Source organism: Pteronotus mesoamericanus, unplaced genomic scaffold, assembly GCF_021234165.1.
Source record: "Pteronotus mesoamericanus isolate MK-2021 breed Mesoamerican mustached bat unplaced genomic scaffold, CSHL_Meso_final contig_58, whole genome shotgun sequence".
Lineage (NCBI taxonomy): Eukaryota > Metazoa > Chordata > Mammalia > Chiroptera > Mormoopidae > Pteronotus > Pteronotus mesoamericanus.
This window is the reverse complement of record NW_026555205.1, coordinates 1,548,553-1,555,734: the sequence shown is the minus strand read 5'-3', so window position 1 is coordinate 1,555,734 and position 7,182 is coordinate 1,548,553.

Genomic DNA, 7,182 nt, shown 5'->3' with positions numbered 1-7,182 from the left:
TTTTCAACTATAGAAATTAGCTGATGTTTCATCCAAAGCAGTCTATTGTATACTTATTTTTATTTCTTACAATTTTAATTTCATGTGTCTAGCCACTAAATATATATTTTATAGTCTTTCTCAGATTGTTCTTTTCTTGCCTCAGATTCTGAGCTGGCACAAGAAATAGAGGAAACACTATAAGGCATTTGTGGTGATTGGGTTACTCCATTGCATGTTTTGTGTTTTTAAAAATCATCTCACCTCAGCCCTGGGTGGTTTGGCTCAGTGGATTGAGCACTGGCCTGTGAACCAAGGAGTCACAGGTTTGATTCCCAGCCAGGGTACATACCTGGGTTGTGGGCCACGTCCCCAGTAGGGGGCACATGAGAGGCAACCACACATTGATGTCTCCCTCTCTTTCTCCCTCCCTTTCCCTCTCTCTAAAAATAAATAAATAATCTTTTTTAAAAAGCTACATAGAAAACTGTTTTAAAAAATTACCTCACCTCAAATGAAGCAGGTTTCTTCCCTTCTACCATGGTCATGGGAATATCCCGCCAGAGTGGTTTGGCATTCACTTATGTCAGGTACTCCTCGACTGACATATCACTGACTCAGAATTAAATTTTCATCAGTTTATTTTTTGGTTACCTGGGCCATGTAAGTACTACCAGTTTTGCTCTAACCCCAAGTAAGTCATGGAATAAAAGTTCTGAATTTTAATGGAAAGTTTTTATTTCCTTTATCCAGAACAATAAAATCCCTTGAAACCTCTCTTGGTTAGTGGATGGGTTTTATTATTGAGTTTCCATTTTATTTAAGGTGTGGACTTTGAGGGGCTCTTTGAGGGTCTTATGGGAACATCTTAGTTCCAAATCCTACCTGCATGCTCCCAACTCCTTAAATCTTTTCTCTACAGGGCTTTTTATACCCGAATAACTTCAACTTCATAACCTGATAAGTCTCTAAATCTTTCCCCTCTGTCCTCTTTTCCTGGACAGAGCTCCAGTATTATGAACTCAGTTGTTTATATCATAGGCTTTCTATTCTTTTTCCCTTCCTTATAATAATAATAATTATTAATTTTATATCTTCTTCATATTCTTTACACATATTATTTTCTCATAATTTGTGCTATACATTTAAAAATTATATTTTGTTCAGCATTTTAAAATATTTAAAGGTTATATTTTCTATATTAACCTTAATAATCTTATTAATAATATCAGAAGCCTTGGTTAAAATTATCTCCAATTCTCAAGATCTATATTAATGTTCTACTTTATCAATCTCATAGAATGTTAGAGTTGGAAAGAAATTAAAATAAGATCTTGTTCAGAAATTTAAAAAATGTTACTGTCTTTAGGAATCAGAGAGGTAATATAAATATGTAAATAGCTGAATGTAAAATGATAAGAAGAGGTGGGTCCTTGTTGTAGACCTGGAGGGTTCATGCCCTCCTAAAAGCATCTAAAAATATCTAATACTATGTTGGTGAAACAAAACAGCTATGGAGAATACAGTTTTCAACCTCTAATTCTATACCAACTCCCTCATTCTATGTATTATGAAATTGAGAACACACTAGGCCTTGCCGAATTAGCATAGAAGGTCACTTCAGCCCCCTTTTTGACAATCCTGACTACCATAAAATTATGGAACAAATAGAAACACATGCACACTTTATAATAAAATAATATATTTTTTGGTAGATACTACATGTAATTTGTTAATTTAGAATAGTGATAGATAAATTATTAAAGTTTCATTATCATCCTTAGTCCTTAAATCTCAACCATTAAAATCCTTTCAGCTGTGAATAGTATTTTTTTTCCTTGTAAAATGATTACAATTACCTTAACTTGAATGTAGGTCATGCTTAGAAAAATGTGACTGTGAAGAAATGTTTCTTTCCCCAAACAGGTAAGATCTAGAAGTCTAATTTTTTTATGACATGTAAAGTCCAACCTATAATCCCAGTTTAAAGAAAACCTCTGTTTTCACCATGACTTCTGAGACACAGACAGTGAACTATTGTACATCCCACAGATAGAGTAAATGCATCTAGAAAGAACAGAGCATTACTATGATGTTATCAACTGCCTTCCTGCATCATTTTGCCACCTTTGATCAAACACCTCATTAGAACAGTAAGGAGTCCAGAGAAAGCTTTGAAAAAATTTTTATTTTCCAATAAATGATAATATTGTACAAGGAGATTTAGCCCCCAAAATAACAATTCATTGTTTATGTGTGACTCTTCATAGCTACAAAATTATTCATTCCTCATTTAATTTCTTCCTCAGAGAAAAGTTTGTGAGCAGGAGACTTCAAGATGGCGGAGGAGTGAGAGGAAGTCACACTGGCCTCTTCCCAGGACCAATCTGGAGTTACAACTAAATTGTGATGAAATCTCCCAGAAGACGACTGAAAAATAATAGAAAGAGGAGCCTTAAAACCTCAGACAGACAGAAGAATCAGCTTTAGCGCAACCTAACTGGTAAGGAGTGCGGTAGAGGCTCGAGAAATTGGGCTAGGTGCCCAAAGGTGGCAGCACCAGAGGGATATTGAAATGGCCAATTGGATCTTCCTGAAAAGAGTGATGCCTAAACCATGAGCAGGGATCTCTGGTCTACAGCACCAGAGCCCAAAAAGCACATAGATAACAGCCAGCTGTGAAAAGTGGCAGTGTGCTCCCAGCCAGAGACAGGAGGCTGGAGATGCAAGGAGACGTTTGAAGGGCCAATACAAAAATTTTTAGTGCCAGGGACTTACTCTGGGCTCTGGTGGAGGTTGGGGCAGAGTGTGCTGGAGTCACTGGAGGAGAGACTGGGGACAGAGGCTTTGGGGAAAGAACTGAGAAAGTGTGTGGTAGAGCCCAGGTGTTGATTTATGCCCTATTCTGCAGCTGCCATCTTCCTCAGACAGACCACTTCCTGGAGTGGCAGCAGTGTGAAAGAACTCATTAGCCCCACACAGAGAGGCTCTACCCCGGTCAGGTGTTGCAAAGGCCTGTGTGCTCAGTACAGAGCAGAAGTCACAGATAGTAGATCCCTGGCTAAAGTTGACACAGGATGTTCGAGAGTCGCTTGAAAGAGAGTAGAGAAAGAGGCATTGGAGAGAGAATTGAGGGAGTGGGTGGGGGATCCTGATGCTGACTCTTCCTCCATATGGCAGCAGCCATCTTGCTCAGCAGACCACTCCTCTGAGCAGCAGCAGTGTGAAAGGACACAACAGCCCCACCCAGAGAAGGGACTCTGCCTTGCCTTGACTCTGAGGACACATTGACTAGATAAACAGCTAGAGGAGACAGACACAGACAGAAGATTCCTGGAAGTCTGAAACACACTGCCTAAGGTCAGACAGGGTCAACAGCTGACATCATCAGAGTCAGATCCAGAAATAAATAAAAAAAGGAGGGGGGTCTCCTACCACAGTAGTTCACACCACAAAGTAATGAAGTCAAGACAGATGAATTTAAGAAGCATAAGTGGAAAAGAAGAGTCTCAAAAATAATTGGAATAAAAAGAAACCCTCCTCCCAAATCTAAGGGAAAGCAAGAATCCCCACAAAGAGAACTAAATAAAATAGAGGCAAGTAAGCTATCAGATATTGGGTTCAAAACAACAGTTCTTAGGAAGCTCAGTGAGTGCAAAGAGAATTAAAAAAAATACAGGGAAACCATGAGGAACTTAATGCAACTCATATCAACATAAAAAAGGACAGAGACACTAGCAATTACAGGCAAGAGAAAATAAAGAATGAAACCTCTGAAATGAAGAACACAGTAGAAGGTATCAAAAGCATGCTAGACGAAGCAAAGGATCATAACAGAGGCCTGAAAGACAAGGTAGAAAAACTTTCCTAGAAAGAGCAAGAAAATGAAGAAAGACTCTAAAAGAATAGAGAGACATTTGGGGAAATGCAGGACAACCTGAAATGTAATAATATCCATATAATAGGTATACCAGATGGAGAAGAAGAAGAACAAGGGAAAGAGAACCTCTTTGAAAAAGTAATGATGGAAAACTTCCCTAAGGGAGGAGAGAAAAACTCACACAAGTCCAGGAAGCACAGAGGGTCCCATTCAAGAGGGACCCAATGAGGCCCACTCCAAGACATCATCATTAAAGTGGCAAAAATCAACAACAAACAGAGAATCCTAAAGGCAGCAAGAGAGAAACAGGTAGCAATGAAAAAGGGAGCCCTGGAACAGCTAGCAGCTGACTTCCAAACAGACACACTGCAAGCCAGAAGGGAATGGCAATAAATATTCCAGGTAATGAAAAGCAAGGGACTGCAGCTAAGAGTACTCTACCCAGAAGGGCTCTCAATTAAAATAGAAGGTCAAGTAAAGAGTTTCCCAGACAAAAGAAGGCCAAAAGAATACACTCCCCCAAACCAGCATTACAAGATATGCTAAAGGGACTGGTTTAAGAAGATGAAAAAAAAAAAGAGTGAGAAAGAGAGGAACACAGACACAAAATGAGAAAATGAATAAGTACCTATTAATAATAACTTTAAATGTAAAGGGATTAAATGCCCCAATCAAAAGATAATGATAGCTGAATGGATAAGGAAACATGACTTACACACCTGTTGCATACAAGAAACCCACCACGGAACAAAGGGCCTACATAGACTGAAAGTAAAGTGGTGGAAATAAAAACATTCCAAGCAAATGAACAGGGAATGAAGCACGGGTAGCAATATTTATATCAGAAAAAACAGATTTCAAAACAAAGGCTATGAAAAGAGACGCAGAGGGACACTTTATAATACTCAAAGGAAAAATCAATTAAGAAGACATAAACATTGTACACCTATATGCACCCAACATATAAGCACCCAAATATAGAAGGAAAATCTTGGAGGACTTCAAGAAAGATATAGAAGCAACACACTGATCATGGGGGATTTTAACGTCCCGTATCAAAAATGGATAGATCTTCCAAACAAAGTATTAACAAGGATTTTGTGTAACTGAACAACGCATTAGATCAAATGGATTTAACTGACATATATAGAACCTTTCACCCCAAAGAAACAAAATACATTCTTTTCAACTGCACATGGAATATTTTCAAATATAGACCACATGATAAGACACAAAACAGCCTCAACAAATTCAGGATATTCAAAATCACAACAAGAATTTTCTCAGACCACAAAGGCTTGAAACTAGATACCAAACTTAAGGAAAAAACTCAAACACATTCAAACTCAGGGAGACTGAATAGCACACTATTAAAAAATGAATGGGCCAATCATGAGATCAAAGGAGAAATCAGAAAGTTTCTGGAAACAAATTAAAATGAACAGACAACAGTCCAAAACCTATGAGACACAGCAAAGGCAGTCCTGAGAGGGAAGTTCATAGCAATACAGGCCTCGCTTATAAAATTAGAATCATTTCAAATAAATGACCTAACACTTCAGTTTCAAGAACTGGAGAAACAACAACAAACAAAGCCAGCCCAGAGCAAGTAGAAGTAGGAAATAATCAAGATCAGAGCACAGTGAAATGATATAGAGACTAAAAGAACAAAACAAAAAATGATTAAGCAATACAGGATCTGGTTCATTGAAAGGATAAACAAAATTGACAAGCCTTTAAGCACACTCATCAAGAAAAAAAGGGAGAGGACACAAACAAATATCAGAAATAAAAGAGAAGAAATAACAACCAATACCACAGAAATACAAAATATTGCAAGAAATTACTATGAACAATTACATGCCAAATAATTTGAAAACCCCAATGAAATGGCCTTAGCTGGTGAAATTTATGTAATCAAAAAACTCCAGGCACACAAACGCCCTGGACCAGATGGTTTCACAGGAGAATTTTACAAAGCAATTAAGGAAGAGCGAACCGCTGACCTTCTCAGACTATTTCAAAAAACCCAAGAAGTGGGAGGACTCCCAAACTCTTTTTATGAGGCCAGCATCATCCTAATTCCAAAACCAGGTAAAGACAAAACGAAGAAAGAAAACTATAGGTCAATTTCGCTGAAGAACATAGACGCTAAGATCCTCATCAAATATTAGCAAACCATATACAGCAATGCATTAAAAAGATTATCCACCACGATCAAGTGGGATTCTTCCCAGGAATTCTAAGATGGTTCAATATTTACAAATCAATAAATGTAATACACTATGTAAACAAAAGTAAAGAAAAAAACCACATGATCATATCCATACATGAGGAGATAGCATTTGATAAGGTACAGCACTAATTTATGATAAACAACACTCAGTAAAATGGGAATAAAGGGGACATACTGCAACATAATAAAGGCCATAAATGAAAAACCTTTAGCCAACCTCATACTCAATGGACAAAAACTAACCTTTCCCAATAAGATCAGTAATAAGGTAAGGATGTCCCCTTTCATCACTTCTATTCAACATAGTATTAGAAATCCTACCCAAAGTGATCACACAAGAAAAGGAAATAAAAAGCATCCAAATTGGAAAGGAGGAAGTAAAACTGTCATTGTTTCCAGATAACATGATAGTATACATGGAAAATCCAATAGACTTCACCAAAAAACTACTCGACCTAATGAGTGAATATGGTCAAACAGCAGGATACAAAATCAATATTCAGAAATCGAAGGGTCTTTGTACACCAACAATGAAATATCAGATTCAGAAATCAGAAAATATCCCCTTAGATATAGCAACAATAAAAATAAAGTACCTAGGAATAAACTTAAGCAAGGAGGTAAAAAACCTGTACACATAAAACTACACAACACTGAAGAAATAAATGAAGGAAGACACAAATAAATGGAAGCATATACTGTGTTCATGGATTGGAAGAACTAACATCATCAAAATATCCATAACACCTAAAGCAATTTATAGATTCAACTAAATCTCTATAAAAACACTAATGGCATATTTCAGACAAAAATCAAACATTTCAAAAATTTATTTGAAACCATAAATGACCCCAAATACCTGCAGCAATTTTGAGAAAGAAAAACAAAGTAGGAGGGATCACAATACCGGACATCAAACTATATTACAAGGCCACTGTAATCAAGACAGTCTGATATTGGCATAAGAACAGACACATAGATCAATGAAAATAATAGAGAGCCCAGAAATAAACCTATGTCTCTATGGTCAATTAATATTCAACAAAGGAGGCAGAAGTGTAAAATGTAGTAAAAATAGCCTCTTCAA